This window comes from Apteryx rowi, unplaced genomic scaffold, assembly GCF_003343035.1.
Source record: "Apteryx rowi isolate R43461 unplaced genomic scaffold, aptRow1 scaffold_494, whole genome shotgun sequence".
Classification (NCBI taxonomy): Eukaryota; Metazoa; Chordata; class Aves; order Apterygiformes; family Apterygidae; genus Apteryx; species Apteryx rowi.
This window is the reverse complement of record NW_020450754.1, coordinates 497,224-513,445: the sequence shown is the minus strand read 5'-3', so window position 1 is coordinate 513,445 and position 16,222 is coordinate 497,224. Positions and strand designations below refer to the sequence as shown.

The following is a 16,222-nucleotide window of genomic DNA, read 5'->3' as shown; positions in this document are numbered from 1 at the left end:
AAATGTTTTCAGTGTCCCTTCACCTGCATGGAGAAGTCCCACCTCTACAACCACATGAAATACAGCCTGTGCAAGAATTCTCTCTCCCTCCTCATTGAGTCAGACTGGCCCTACAAGAAGGGAAATCTGCTCAACCCCGAGCTGCGCCTCCTGCACACAACAGAGGCCTCATGCCTCCATGGGCGACGGGATGAGCAGGAGACCTGCGACTCATCAGCTGTGTTGGGAGCACCATTGAGCACCAAGCAAGCCTCCAGCAGAGATAGCCCTGAGGACAAGCCAGCACCGGGGGTTGAGATTCTGCCTGCTGAAGGGGCTGGTGAAGAAAGCAGCCAGTTCCAAGAGGAGGAGGATGTTGCTGGCCTGTTGAGGGAGATGGATGCGGGACAGAAGAAGGAGAAAACTGAAGAGGCAGGTTGCCAAGGTGACCCAGCTGAACCAGAAGTGAACACTTTGGTCTTCGGTTTCAAGAACAACAGAAACAAACCTTGCAAAGAGGTGGAGCCTGATTTCRTCATCACGGATGTCTTTTCCCTCAAGAACCATGTCATGAAGAGCAGGGAAATGAGTTCACCAGACCTAGAAGCCAAGCCAAAGCATTGCAAAATGCCAAAGAAATGCCTGGCCAGCAGTGGGATCCTCATGGAGCAGTGGAAGCTGGTGGCAAATGGGCAAAGAAGGAACATCCCCAAGGTCTCCCCACCTTGTACTGAGGGCAACATCATCCCTTGCTACCCCCCTCCAGCCTACAGTGACTATCGTGAACCTCAGGGCCTCAACCTCTCACTGCTGGGTATTAACTATCCGTTGAACCCCAGTCTCTTCTCCTACCTGAGCCCCACCATGGCCAACAGTGCTACAACTCACCCCCATTTGGCTCAGCTGCCCTTCCTGGCCTCCACAGCCCAGCTGATGCACCCACATGCCTCCCACTTCCAGCACCTCCAGAGCCCTGAGCGCTCAGCTTTCCTCCCCCGCTTTTACTACCCCTTGCTCTTCGAGCACACCTTTGGCTCCACCGAAAACAAGATGTCCACCAGCAAGCCAGAGGCCCAGCAGACAGTAGGTGCTGTCATGCCCATGCCTACCCAAGCCAAAACTTCCAGTGAGCCCACAAAACCAGGGCTGCTGAAGGTACCTGTTCTGAAAACAAGCTTTCCTTGGTCAAAAGGTGTGAGAGAGGAGCCATCCTCTGAGCTCAGCCACAATGCCATGCTGGGGCAGGAAGGAGAGGAGAAATGGCTGTCCCAAGAGAAGGAGAGCATCCCAGCTTTGGGCCTCAACAACCTACACAAAAAGCCAGCTACTGACATCTACCAAAATCTGATGGGGATCAAAGATGGCACTTTTCCCCCCAACAGCATCCGGAAGGCTGAGTTACCAATGGTGACCTGTCTGGAGACCAACAGCCCTCCAGTCAACTCCCTGAAGAGGAAGTTCCCTGCCAATGGACTGGATTTGATAGGATCTGAAACACTGATCCCTGTAAAACTCAGCTACCAGACCAGGTAAGGTCTCTGATCTATCTGCCTCTTCTCATATCTGGCTGTCCCTAAACATCATTTTCTTACCCTGTCATATCCCTGATCCACTCACTTGCCTCTAAACCATGCTCCAGCTCCCCACATAACACAGAAATGGCAGGTTGCACTTACTGGTTGCTAGATGCTTCTGGAGTCCCTTTAGGAGCACCAAGAGAAGAGCTAAGCTCTGGCCTCTGCAGAACATGGGCAGAACATGGCACCACTGTTGTGATAGCATGGGCAGGGCTCACTCCGTCACTCATCTGGACAGATGAGGCTCAAAGGGACCAGCGCAGTCCAGGCTTGTGGTCCATACCCCCAAACACTTAGCACCAACCAGAATAGGGCTTTCTGCTGGCTGGGAACAAAGGGCAAGAGTTCTCTTGGGCCTTGGTTTTCCTGAAGTATTTGGGAACTTCCCTGTTGGCCTGGCCAATACTGTAAATTGAAAAAACTGAGGTCAGGGAGCTCTTCCCAAGTGGAGATGGAGTCTGAGGTACATCAGTTCCCATGGTGCCCTTGCTCCTGGGCAGACCCAAACTCTTGCAACTGCTCTTCAGGAACTGGGAGTTTGACCTGCATCATGTACCTGGGTATGTTAGCTCTGGGCCAGAACCTGAGCATCTCACAGCTTATTCATCCCACAGTCAGGCAACACTGTGTTGACTTTAATGACTCACAGATCCCCTGCAACCAAAGGCCTCTGGCAAACGGAGGTCCTGGTGTGCTAGGACAAGCCCAGTGTCCAGTGTTGTCCCTTCCTTGCTGTAGCCATGTCCTGATACCTGCCTCATCCTCACCTTACACTGTGAATAGCCTTCAGATGTCCAAGCACCTGGCCTGGGCCTGTATTACCACTTGCTGTGCCTCAGTTTCTCCCTCTTTATACAGAGCAAAAAGTGATGCAGTGTTTGTGTGGTGCAGTCCTGCTCTCCCCAGGCACTGGGGAATCTCCTCCTGGGTCCCCAAATATCCCACAGTTCCTGGAAGAATCATTACCTATCTTTAAAAATATACATTTGCATTCCTTTGATTTGCCTTCTGGTTTCAAAGCCCAGAGGGAAGGTCACATTTCCAAACATCTCCTTTTACCTGGGGCTAGAAATGCATACAGCTCTTTTTAACAAAATTTCAGTTCCTCCCCTGATCATGCAAGTCCAGCTGTAGCTCTAAGAAAAATGTCATGGTAAAAACCACAGCCTTTGGCAGCTGGAGAAGCTTTCTCTGGAGAAGCTCTCCATGTTCTTCTACTCACCTTCCCCTTCCCTGTTCTCAGGCTGGCTGGCCTCTGTGACTGAGCCTTTGGGCCTATGGGATGGTCATTTCCATCAGCACAGGTATCTGTCTGTCCCCCAGCCCCGCAAGGAGAAAGAGGAACGATGTTTGGCCAGCTGAGGAGGGATCACTCACCAGCAACATCCTCCAAAGCCAGACCAGTATCTTCCTTTGTTGGGGGGAGTCACAAAACAGCCTGTGCTGGGGTCTTCTCTTTATGCAGCCATCTACCTCCTGGTAGAACAAAACCATGAGCAGGTCCAGCTGGAGCTGTGGATGTTCAGACTAAAGTCTTTCTTGAGAAGACTTCACACAGGGTAGCAGACAGTAGAGGAACCCTGGATGAATCTGGAAATGCTGGTCCTGGACATATGTCCAAGGATCTTCCTTTGGCTTTCCCTATTGATTGTATCCTTTTCTTCTGTGCAGTGATTCAAGGGCCAACCCCAGCCACCTCCACCAGGCCCTGGACCATTGGCACATGGATGTCCTTGCAGGCCAGCCTGAGGAGGCAGAGAAGACCAAAGGCTCTGAAGTTCTGCCCGCTGCAGATGCTGCCTCTGACCATGGTCTCTGTAAGAAGAGCAGAGCACAAGAGACTTCTGCCACCATGATGGACCCTGAGCCCACGACCATGCTTATTGGGGACCTGTCCAAAACTTTAGAGGAGTACCAAGAAGTGGAGAAGAAATTGTCCGACTTGGCAAAGGAGGACACCCCTGGGCAAAAAGAGCTGAGGGAGCAGCTGGTCAAAATCCGAAGGGAGCTCTACTATATCCACCAAGCGCTGGAGAAATCCACCAAACCCCATGAGGGGCCCTTGGACCTCTCAGTAAAGAGATCCTCCGAAAGCATGGAGAAGGACCAGCAGGCCAAGAAAGAACCCTGCAATACGAGCCTCGTAAGTGAGAAGATCCACAGCAAAGATCAAGGGGTCCTCAACAAATATACAGCAACTGGAGAAGCTGGAGATGGGGAAGGGCTGCCAAACTGCCTTCTCGAGGCCGAAAACAAAACCATTGACCTTCTGATCAAGATGAGCCGGTCAGAGAGCCTCCGGGCATCTTCCTCCAAGGCCCACCTAGGAACTGTGATCAAAGCTGAAGTCTTGCCTCTCAGCATGCCACTGGAGCTCCGGCACGGGATGGAGCCTTACTACAGCCATACCACCAAGTGCGAGGCAGACTCCAGTGTCCTGCTCTGCTCAGATGGCAGATCCAACACCACCCAGGGCCCTCAGCTCCCAGCCACTGAGGATGGACCCCTAAGCTGCCGGGCCATGCAGCACTCACTGTCCTGCAGCCTTCCTGGTGAGACAGACACAGTGTGTATCCACAGTCCTTTGCATGCAGACCCATAAGTCCACCTTACTCAAAAGCTCCTGGATGTCACTAATCACCTCGTGCACAACCTTCCCAGTCTCCACCCCCATCTCTTCCCCACAGATGAAAGCTTAACCACTGTCTGAATCTGAGGCCACATAACACTGTGCTCCACCTAACTTCTTGTGACTGACTCCAGAAGGTGTAAGAAACCAGTTCGCCTCTTGCCTCTGTCTCCACTGCCAAGAACAGCACTCCTGGTTTGTACATACTCAAGAGGTTCAGCTCACTGAGCCTGGAGCTCCTTTCAAAAGGGAAGTCACTGGCAGGCAAATAAAGAAAACCATTAAAAGCACAAAGCTTTCAGCAGGAGGCTCAGCCAACCCCCCCAGCAGCATCCTCTCATTGGAGACACTCAGGGACTTTTGCAACCCAGCTCCCGTGACTTGCGGACAGAGGAGGAACCACAAATGGAGTATCTGAAAGGCCAAGACCTGGATCCAGCTATGGTGGTGCTCATACAGACTGTGACTGTCACCTTGTACAGAGCAAAGCCAGGGACCCTGTGACAGTTTCAGGGTCACAGCAGAAGACTGGATGCCCATATGGACTGACTCAGAGGCCAAGCAGTTTCCATACTGTGGAGACAAGAGCATCCTCCCAGCCACACAGACAAGATAACATGGGAGCCTCCTTGCCTCAGACTACAGCTCCACACCTGGGTGCTGAGCCTTCCTGGAAAAGGGGCCTGCCACATGTGGAGACTGCTGGGCTGTGGAGACATGTTCTTGCCCACTGTTCTTCTAGTGTCCAGCTATTTCTTTTGCCTTTACACTGAAACAACCTTCCCTCCCTCTGCCCCCACAGCCTCTCCTCATGCACGTTCCTCATGAAGGCCTGTATCCCTGCAGAATGCCACTTTCTTGAGCTCCTGCGGCTAGTCCTAATCCCCCAAATGATGATAAAATGGGACAGCAAAACAGGTGAAACAGTGCTGCCACAAATGGCACTGCTTGCGGGGCAAATAAACTAACAATGACCAGAAAGGGATTTKGGGTTATGAAGCTGCCTGGCCTGTCCCAAGCTGGCCTACCTGGAATAATGCTGAACAGCAATTCCTCAGCCAGAGAAGATGGCAAAGTGAACAGCTGGGGAGCTAGCCACCCGGGGAAGTGCCTGCTGGCTTCCCTCTGTTGGGTGTGTGTTGGCCTTCCTGAAAGGCCACCTTCTTCCCATGCTTGCTGTGTGTTCTTGCCTCTGTTGGGCAGTCTGGTACCTACTGCTGGGCAGTTGCAGCTCCCTGTACCCTACCACCCGGCTGAGCATTATCTGATTTGGCTCAGGAAGTCCCCACACTTGGGCCAGGATTTCTTGGACTTCTTCCTGGTGTGGCAGGTATAATGTGCTTTCCTCAACCCAGAAAAGCCAAGTATACTGTCCTCTCCCGTCCACATTCTCCATTCAAGAGATGGTGGGGTTTTCTGTTTGTACCAAGGGCCTTCATTGACTCAACCTGCCCAGCTTGTTCTTTGCACTGAGAAAAAAAAGAGGGGGGAGGGGGAGAAGGATGAAGAGGTCAAGAAACAAAGTCACAAATAAGGGACCTACACAGCAGAGCAAGGGAGCTTTAGACACTAGCTCTTCTCTGGAGACAAAATGGACATTTCTACTACAAGCGAATGAAGAAGGCAGGCCCCCACATGAGACCTGGGAATCCCAGGTACTTTGATGGACCCAGTAAACAGGAAGAGTTGAATCTTCTTGCCTGATTGCTCTATGGACAAAACTTCCACCTCATCACAGAGGTTTATTTCTTGCTCAAGGACTTTGTTCAGGGCACACAGTCCTGTGGAGTTACTGGTCTCTACTCTCTGGAGAAGCAAGTGCAGTGGCAGGGAGAGTGGGGGAGGTATTCAAAAGGGGAGACACTCTGCTCAACACCATGTCCCTTAGAAGGATGTCAGGGAAGAATTAGCTCCGGAGGCTCCTGATGGGCCATGTCCTGTTGCTTCCCAGCATGGCCCTCATCCCACCAGGCTATTGAAGCTAATGAAACTCCACTAGCACAAGCCCCAGAGGTTGGGTGCAGAGTCCTCAGTCCTGGAGCCCAGAGGCGGTGAGGCTGGGGCCTTTCTTTCTGAGTTTGAAGAGTGCTGTGGTCTTTGCATGCTATAACATCATCAGCACAGCAGCCTTCTCCAAACCAAGCACCTTGTTCACATTAACCACTCCCAGCAGTTCATCAGTCCTTCTCCAGCTTCTTCTATCACGCTGTGCACCTCTGGCACAGGCACTTACACATCAGCTTCTCTGTGCATCTCTTCCCCCTTTACATCAGGACTCATGCAGCCCGAAGTAGAACAGGGCACACAGAGACAACTAGGAAGCTGGAACTCCGTTATTCCTGTGACATCCTTCCCTGTCCACCTGGCCTTTTCCTTCTCAGAGGAACATCGGGACTCCTGGGTCCCTCCACCTATCCTAGTGTACAACCTCTTCCCACTCCCAAGCACTGCATTGTTTTTTCCTAGCAGATCCCTGGCTGAACTTGGGCACCTGGGAGATGCTAGACACCAGAGAGGTAGTTGGACCCTGTAGTTGGACTTTAGCAGGAGATCAGTGGACCTAAGCTTCAGGCTCAGATAACTAGATAATACTGCCTTTCATGCCTTTATCTGATGTATTGCTTGAAGACAGGTAGCCGCCCCCTTCCCAGCCCCTCAATTCATCCTGCCCCCCCAAAATGGGATGCAGCCACTGCTCACTGATGCCCAGGGAACTGAGGGCCTCTCCTGCGAGGTAGTGCCCAGGGATGCAAGTGGAGCTAGGGCCAGCAGACTTCACTACGTTGCTTACATAGGGCCAACAGAGAAAGTGATGAGGGCGGAAGGGTGGGGAGGGGAGGGTTCCAGTGGGAGGTAGAGGTCAATCACAGTATTTATTGTTCACAGTTTTACGAATGTACAAAACAAAACAAAACCATTAAACGGAAGACTTCCGAGCAGGAGTTGCTGTTGCCTGCTTATTTGCATCTCAAGCATGTGTTCAGGTACTCCAGGCCAGTGCTAAGCCTCTGTGCTGGGCAACCATTTGGCAAGGCATCCTTTGGAAGGGGAGGCATCTTCTTTGAACAACCAGAGCCGGGAACAAGTCCCCTCCATCAGCCATTCCAAGCACGTTTTCTTTTCCATGGTACTCTACGTACTCTGGTCAGACTCCCCAACAGCCCCACTTGATAGATCACCATTACAGAGATATTTACTTCCAAGTTTTCTCAGGTTCAGAGTTAGCCACCAGTGGGATGCGGCCAGATTTTGACACTGGGTGCACATGGTGATTATTTATGTGTATGTTTTTCGACTGCTTTCTTCTGCAGGATCAGCATTGGGACCCTAACCCCTTGGCCTTTGGTGGGAAGAGGAGCAGTTCACTATGTTTAAAGACAGGGTAATGAGGGCTTGTCCTAATTCCTATAGGACAGTTCCCTGCACAAACTCAGAGAAGGACAGAGCTTCCTCCTGCTGAGAACAGACAGCCCAGCTTCCTTGACAAACTGTCCAGCACTGGGAATTAAAAGTGTGCCCCTTTCCTTGAAAACAGGGCAAATGCAAACAGAGCCTGGGAAACGGACTTGCATTTCCAGGCAGAGGTGAGATCTCACAGAGATGCTTGGTGAGGACAGGCAGTAGCACCCATTCCTTGCAGGCATTGAGAGTTTGTTTCTACCATTGCTCATTCAGCTGAGCAACTCCTCTGGGGCACACAGCTGGGGACTGAAATGGCTTGCAACAAAACACCTAGTGGTAGGCCCAGTTCTCCTGTCCTCTTCTGAGGTGCAAGTATATTGAAAAGATAATGGATCACAAAACACTAATAATATCACCTCAAACTCTTGTCAAGCACTTTCATCAGTGGATTTCAAAGATCTTTGCAAAAGACATCAGTTTTCTCATTCAAAAGCTAAGGAAACTGAGGCATGACATGAACAAGTGGTTTGAGCGTGCCCATGGAAGCAGGCAGGTCTTGCTCTCCTGCCACATATCCTGCTCTGGGAAAAGGCAAGCATGGCTGTTCCTGTCCCCAGAGCTGCCCACATGCTTGCAGTTTGGCTGCAGGGTCTCTCACCCTCCAGGACCTCCTGTTCTGAATGCAGCTGGCTGGAACGAACATGGATCTGCAGTGTCTGGGAGACCATTGTCCTGGTGCATGAAAGAGCAAAGAGGAGGATGCTGGTTCAAGTATCAGTGATGCCCTGACACTTAACCTCTGCACCGTGTCCCCAGGGGTGCTGGTGGCACCCCCATGGAAGGCCTTGCAGAAGGATATGGCTTCCCTTTCTGCCCCGGCACAGCCGTGCAGGACAGACCCTTGCCCAGTGACTCCTGCCTGCAGGTCACCTGCAGTGTGGCCCTCAGGGAGGACAGGAACCTTCAGGAGGCGGCAGAGCCCATGGCACCATTCTAGTTCAAAAGGTGGAAGCATTTACCTTTGCATTTAAATAATGGATGGGAGTTGAACTACTGGGGTGGCTTATCCGGTCTGCAATCTGCCCCCTCAGGGCCCTCAGCCCACTCCATCACAGGGCCCATTACACAGCTATTTGGTCACCCTAAAGGCATCTGATAGCTAGCCATTACCTGGCTTTTACGGCAGGCCCACTTGATAGCCATCTTACTTGGTCACAGTTGACCAAAGTCCCCCCACTTCATTCTCCCCCACCCAGTTTCCTACTAGTCAAAGGTCAGTTCCAAACACCAGCTGGAGGACCCAACTGAGTGAGGCAAAATTCCTCCCTTGCCCTACTGAGGCCAGGAACAACCCCCTTCTCCCAGGGCAGAGGAGACAGGTTCACAGCAGGTCCCCGGCACAGCTCAGAGCCCAGCGGCTCATGGTCAATGGAGCTTCACAAATTTTATGGGTTTCTAACCTGAGGTGGGTACAGCTGCTCCCACTTATGTATTCCTTCTCCTCCAGGTTCAAGAGCAACAGACAGCTCAAGGGTTGACAAGGAGGAAAAAATTTCCTAATTAACAAACCCCCAGGGAAGGCTTATCTCGGGCGAGGCAGTGGAAGGAACAGATTTCAAGGTTCCTTGTGAAAGAAGAGGTTGTTGTTCTCCTCATCCTGCCAGCACAAAGACATGAGGCCAGAGAAACTGGGAACAAAACTGGGATACTGAGGGTGGATTTGCTGCATCCCAAGCAAGTTTTCCAACCTCCCCACAAGGCACACTGTGGGCTAGGTGCCATGTTATCTGCCTTGGCTGTGACTGATAGCTTTATGTGCTGCCAGGACCAGCAGCAGAGGGTGAGACAGCACAGGGGCTACCCGGGGACCCAGGGGCGTATGGAGGGGGCCATAATTTGTAGGGCAGGGTGGCAGGACATCATATCAGATGGCTTCACATAAAAAGGGTAGGCCCAAGCATGATGTGGAAAAATCCCGCAGACCCCACAGAAATTCCCTTGACTTATTTTGCAAAGTTCCAGTGGCAAATTTAGGAAAGGGGGAGACTGATTCCATGCTGGGAACAGGACAGTTGCTGTCCCACTCACTTGCAGATGAGCAGTCCCCAGGCTGCATGAGACATAGCTCCACGGAGGAGTGCTGGGCTGGGAGGCGAGGTGAGCAGAGGGGCTGTGGCAGGCATTGCCTTCTCCTGCCAAGCTCCAGCATAACAGGAGAAACCACAGTCCCAGGGTCAGAGTTGGAAACACATGCACTTTTACCCTTAGGTAAAAGAAGGAGTATAAACCACCGGGGAGCATTTCCTGTTTTCAGGGGAAGAGGGTGCTGCCAAGAAAAGCTATGCTAGAGGGGTGCTTGCAATGCCTCCCAGACACCAAGAAATTGGCCATGGAGCAAGTCTGAAGCCAAGGTGAGTTAATCCTTTGCACATTGGTCAGTAGCTGGGTGGGTGATATTGAACTGATCTGGGACCATGCAAATCTAGAGGCCATGGCTGGAATGACTCAGGGAAGGTGAGCATTGAGATGATCTTATTGGCTCTACCTTTGTCAGGCAAGCAATGGTGATACATCCTGCCTGCCTCCAGGAATCTCTCCCATGACCCTCCCCAGGCAGGGCCCAGAGAGCTGGTTGCTCACTCGTAACGGTGGGCTACGAGGTGGAACCAGCTCAGGACAAGAAGTGGTTCTTGCCCAGCACAACCAGTTTTCTCTTACCTCAAAGCAGGGAGGCCAGAGCGCAGAGCAGTGGAAAGTTACCAAACATGGACTAAAAAAGGGACAAGGTCGGTAAGGAGATTTCTGAGCAGACATGTGAAGGTGCAAAGACAACCCGGAGCAGAATTGCTCTGTCTCAGGCAGGAGAGAAGTAATGAACCGACTTTGCAGTGACGGGGAGACTGAATGCAATGCACACTCTTTAACTGTGAGCTAGGTGAAGAGGACTCTGTAGCTGGGAAGACAAATCATGAATTGCCCAGAAGGGTCCCAGTCATCTCCAGGAACCAGTCCCAGCCCACCTTGTGTTTCCTGTATAGGGAAAAGAAGGCAGAGAAAGGCATGCAAGGTTTTGTTTCTGTTAAATTAATGCATGCTGGGAAGTTTTCCCCATGATCTTAAATAAAGAGCAGTGGTGTTTTCAGAAGCCTTGAGCAAAGTGTCCTAGAAGGTCCTAGCAGGACCAGGAAAGATTATCCTCTGTGGTCTTCCTTGGGCCTCTTCTCAACCTCATCTCTCCCCTTGCTTAGAAGCATTCGCATGCTAGAAGCAACCAGGGCAGGATACAGACTCCGCTGGAGGCAGAAATGTTGTCCCCAGGGCTGAGGACAAGCCAGAGAGTAACATGGAAGCAGTCCAGATGTGCTGAGACCTGGCAGGGGACTGAACTGCAAGGGCAATGAAGTTACATGAACTTATAGCCTATCTTGCAGACACTGTCTGTTCTCTCATCCAAACTGGGGCACTTGTAGAGAAACCAGGAAATCCTTTTCATCATCCTGGGAACTTCTCTCCAGAAAAAACAAACAAACAAACAAACAAACAAACAGAGATCACGCAGCCCAGAAGAAGGCACCATGCACAGTATCTTCCACTGATCTTGGATCTGCTAATCCCATCTGGCTGTTGCAGCAACACTACTGCTTGCTGCGGCTCTTGGTATTGCAACCACCTCAGTGGCATCACTGCATCAAGCCATCGTGCCATGCCCTAGCAACTGTCTCCTGGCTCTGTGGGGATAATGTTGCAGTGGTTCAACTCGCCCTGCCTCCTCCAGCGTGGCAGCCACACCAGCCAGCCCTAGTATGAACCCTTCAGCCAGATCTTAAACATTAGCACGTGGCAATGCACACTAAATTGCATGGAAGTCCTGGAACTGATGGTCCTTAGTTGCTTGGATAATGACTGTATTCTCCATTCCCCCTATCATGTGATACCAGTGTAGATTAGCAAGGAGTGGGAGCTACCCCTTCTACTCAGTTTTATATGAGGAAAAGGAGCACAAAAGACTATAAAAGTTTCTCTGCTGTGTTTTTTTCCCTGTCCATCTGTTATTCCAATTGGAGGTTTCCTTTCCCTGCTCTTGGATGCCTCTGAATGGATCATTTCCCTGGGTGTTTGCCAAGTGCAGAACCATTCTGAATTTGGATTTGGATCAAAGGCCCGTGGAGTGAAGCAGAGAGCGTTGAACACTTAAAAGGGTTGTTGGAAGTGGGGAGGGCAAGAACAGCATTCTCCTGGCTCTCACCAGGGCTGGCTGAACACAGTGGAAAGCAAGTTTCCTTCGGGCACTGCAGGCTCCGGCAGGGTGAGATCCCAATTGACCGCAATGTTTGATCAGCTCCTCCCTTGCCTTCTCTCTCCCCTGCCCAATGGATGCGTGCAAGGGAGCCCACGCTTGGCTAGGGTCAAGGTGATAAGGAAGATGCTGAGGTACCACAGACGCATCAGGACTCCATGTTCAGAGCCAGACTGGGGCTTCCCTCTGCTTGCCGAGGGATGCAGGGGGAAGATACAGGGCCTGAGAGCAGAACAGCTGAGCAGGAAGGAGGACCTGTTTCTGCAGAAGCAAAAGCTGCTTGAAGACATGGGAGCAACTGAGCAGGCCAGGGAGGGTGACTGGAACAGCCCCATCTCCCTGCTCCCAGCCCAGGCAGGGACTGCTGCAGAGTCAAAATGCCCACATCATCTTCCTAGATCTGGGGCTGCAAAGGGCCAAATCCCCAAAGCTGTTGTTATTTCCTCCTTAATTTCTCCTCTTAATTCCTCCTTGGGTGTGGGGCACCCAAGGATTTAGACAGTTTGCATTTTGGGTGGGAAGTGCAGTTGCTTCCTTGCTCGGCTGCAGCAGGCACCCACCAGCCTGCCACACACTTCCTTGCCCAGAGCCAGAGCAATCCTTCCTGGAAACTGAAATGGCTGAGTACTGTGTGGAAAGAGGATGTTTCTGGCATATAGCTTTGCTCCATTAATCCCTGTGCCTCTGGGGCTACAGCACTGTCCCTGGACCCCCAAGAGTCCTCTCCACCATGAAGAGCACTGGCTGCGTTTGGGGAAAGCCTCTATTCTCTCTCCCGCATCCTGTACAGCCTCAAAGCTGTGTCTCCAGCCAGGCCATGAGGATGCTTCACTTTCCTCCCACCATTCACCATGAGGCAAAAGCCAAGCATGGACAGGCTGTAACAGGAGCCCAGACAGAGACAGAGGGCAAGAAGCTAGCTCAGAGTGGTGTCTGGGGGTGAATGGGGAAGGAGGCAATGAGGAGGCTGCTTCCAGCATCAGTCATGTCTCAAACTTAAGGTTGTTTCCTGCAGGAAAGGGGCTTTGTGCTGTTGCTTCATCTATGTTTCACGGCTTTTGGCTCATTTAGTTAAATTCAACAGGGAGCTTGATGTCTCAAAGAGGATTAACTACTTAATCCTCTTGTGAGTGTTACAAGAAGGGGAAGCCACAGAGAAAGAAGAGAGCTTTATTATTGCCAAGGGAGAGGCTGAGGTATCAGCTCAGCTCTTATCAGACACTAGAGAATCTTCTTCGCAAGTAAGGCTGACCTGCTGTCCGCACTCTCTGGTGTCTCATAAGGTGCCAACACTGACTGAAGATGGGGCCAAGGTAGTTTTAGTAGGGGCTGGGGTAGTTATAATTTTACTTTCTGGAGGGGACTTTGTGATGTCTGAAGCAGAGTTGAATTCTTGTTCTCTCCTTCCCTTGGCTGTGTTTAAAAATTCCATCTTCCTCAACCCCAACCCACCTCAGGAACCTGACTCCAAAAGCCTCTGTCTCCCAGCCCCTGCACACCCCAAAGCCTCACTTAAACCCTCCACCGACACCAGCTGGGAGCTGTTCCTTACTATGCCACAGGACCCTCTAAGGAAGGTGAAGCGCAGCAGTTGTCTGAGAGCATGGGCATGGCAGTGGGACAACAGAAGGTGCTCTGTCTCCTGAAGCTGGGAGGAGGTTACTCGGGCCAGAGACAAGATTTTCTAAGGCTGGCTGTGCAGTCAGGTGCTCAGGGTTCCCACCTAAAGCTCTTACATACAGCCCTGGGACACCACTTTCTGCTGCATGCATATACACACACACAAATACACACAGTGGGTTTGATTTTTTTTTTTTTAATTAGGGCTAATTATCTTTCTCTTGGTTATTTGGACAGACAGAGCCGCCTGGTGTCTAGGCAAAGAAACAACAAGCCCAGGTTCAGCTCCAATGCAGCTGCATTTTGTCCCGGTGATGGTCCGTATCTGGTTTATTAGCAAATAATCACAGATCTCTGCCAAAAACTTCCCACTGCCAGCAGCAGTCTGGGGCTGGCAGGTGAGGGCCTGATGACATCCTCCAGACTGGAGGCACCCTGGAGTCCCAGCATCAATCTGAGTTACAGAAACAGGCAATGGGGGGGCTTCATTGCAATGCAGCAATTAACATCCACAAACGTCATGAGCATTGGCATTCCGATGATCCTGTGAAATCAAGGCTGGGGATATGCTCACTCATCAACATTGTCTACCTGCCCCATGGTCATCTCCCTGGTTGCTGAGGCATGACCTAGACAGGCAAATATTTTGAACAGACAGGTCTGGGCTTTTTTTCMCAATTCTGTGACTAGGTAGCAATGAAATCACAGACCTCACAATTCAGCTATTCCCATGGAAACTCCCTCTGGCTTCTTGCATGTGTGCACCATGCCAGGTGGGTGCCATGCCTTGGTGCATATGGACTGGCAGAGACCCAGGGCTTGCACTCTACTGCCTGTATGGTTTTCCTCGCAGAAATCCTACCAGCATGGAGTCAAGGTGGGTTTCAGGAAACCCTGGGAGGGAACATGCAGTGTGGCATGGAGCCCCACAGCACAGCCTGCTATGAGCTTGGCACTTTGCTTAGAGCTGGCACAGAGCCCTACAGAAGCCTCCAGAACACTGAGGCAAAGCTGCTGTCCTTGGGGTTCAGGGAAGGAAAAAGCAGAGGAAGCTCACTGCTAATGCCTGCAAGTAATGTGCTCCAGGCAAGCCTGAGCTGGGCCCAAACTCCCTTCCCTTTGGTCCATTTGTAGATCTGGCAGCCAAAAAATATCGCTGTCCTTTGTACCCTGCAGCACCTCCTGTCTGTACGGGGATGGGTAGGGTGGGGCTCTTGGCTCTTACAGGGCTCTGCCTTGATAAATGTATTTGGTGAGGTTTGGGGGTGGCTTTCAAGCAGGCTGTGACAGAGCGATGGTCCTGAAAAGGTGAATTGGAGCCCCAGGACCAGTCTGTGTTTGTTTATCCTAGTGATGGAGCACACAACAGCGAAACTAAAGGTCAAACTGTTGCCCTGGGAGATGTTTTTTTGAAGCTGCCTCCTATCCTGCCTGGGCTCAGATGGAGTGGCCCTGGTGCTTGTCATATCAAGTTATTTTTGTACCTTTTGGCAGATAAAAGGGCCAAACCAACCACCCAGATCCTGTGAACTTCAGGGATACACTGATCCAAGGCCAGAAGTGCCCTAAACACATAAAGCAAGGAGATCCCAGCCCCTGGGCAGTTTAGAGGCAGATCCCAACCCCACAGCTCCCTGAAGTCAGCCAAACCCCCGCTCCAACTCACGTGGTTCTTTGGAAGGGCCAGGTGCACACATCCCCATCCAAACATCTCAAAAGGTGGGGAAAGTCTGATCTGAACTTCATTAACTTTGGCCCATCTGAGTAATGAAGAGACACAAACTCCCTCAAGCCCAGGGAAAACCTTGGCCAGATTTAAGGCAGCTGCTTCAAGCTCATTCCTGGCAAGGACTGACTGAGCATTTTGTAAACTGAATGCTGCCAGTGCAGGAGGACTGACTTTGGCCAGTACTTCGCAGGCTGGGCCCAGCTGATTCTGCTTTTGCTCCTGACTCTCTTTGCTTGAGCCAAACCAATAAATACCACCTTCGACTCCAAACACTGTCTTACTTGGCTGGATCGAATAAAGATTGACCAGTGTGGAGAACAAGAGCTGTGCATGATGGCTCATGAGTCTTGGCTGATCTGCCTCTTTGAAAATAATCCTTCTTACAGCTTCATCATTGCTGACCTCGAAGCCTGCCATGGCTGGGGAAAAAGTCACAAGCCTCCTTTTCTTAAATGGGGAAAGCGAGGCACAGAGCTGAGCAAAGACCTGTCTGGGAGCATGTGTTAAGTCAGCAAAAGAACAGTGAGTGAAGCCAAGAGTCCTGACCTCAAGGTGTGACAGTGCCCCTGTCCCACCCCAAAATTTGTGTCTCATGCTAAGGGTCAAGAGCACTATATCCTCTTTCCCTGGTTCTTTAAGTAAAAACCCCAAATTGTCACTGCTACTGGGCACCTTGGGCCATCTTCTGTCACTAGCAGGAGCAAGTAGACAGGATATGGCCCTGATCCTGGAGGAAAGGTACTGATCGCTACTTTCTTTCTGGGTGCAGAACCAGCAGGGAATAAAAACTACATATCAGCCCTTGTCTCGCTGCTCCTGCTTGTTAGCACAAGGAACTTTTCTGTTTACCCAGGCCCAAGAGCAATCAGCCATCACTAACAACACACCATCTCTCCATCCTGCTGCCCTGAGCCAGGCAAGGGCCAGGACAGAGCCAGCAAGAGAGCAGCACTGCCATGGAAGGGCAAGCAGCCCCCAGGATGTTAAGA

General features: G+C 51.4%; 1 protein-coding gene across 1 annotated transcript in view; it reads left to right on the top strand.

The window, feature by feature from the left end:
* Positions 1-14,041: 14,041 nt before the first annotated feature.
* Positions 14,042-16,222, top strand: part of NHLRC4 (NHL repeat containing 4) — a 3,899-nt gene continuing 1,718 nt past the window's right edge. Inside the window, exon 1 of the mRNA XM_026079213.1 lies at positions 14,042-16,222. This exon is cut by the window's right edge and continues 1,718 nt beyond it. The gene's annotated coding sequence lies outside the window, so the exon portion shown is untranslated.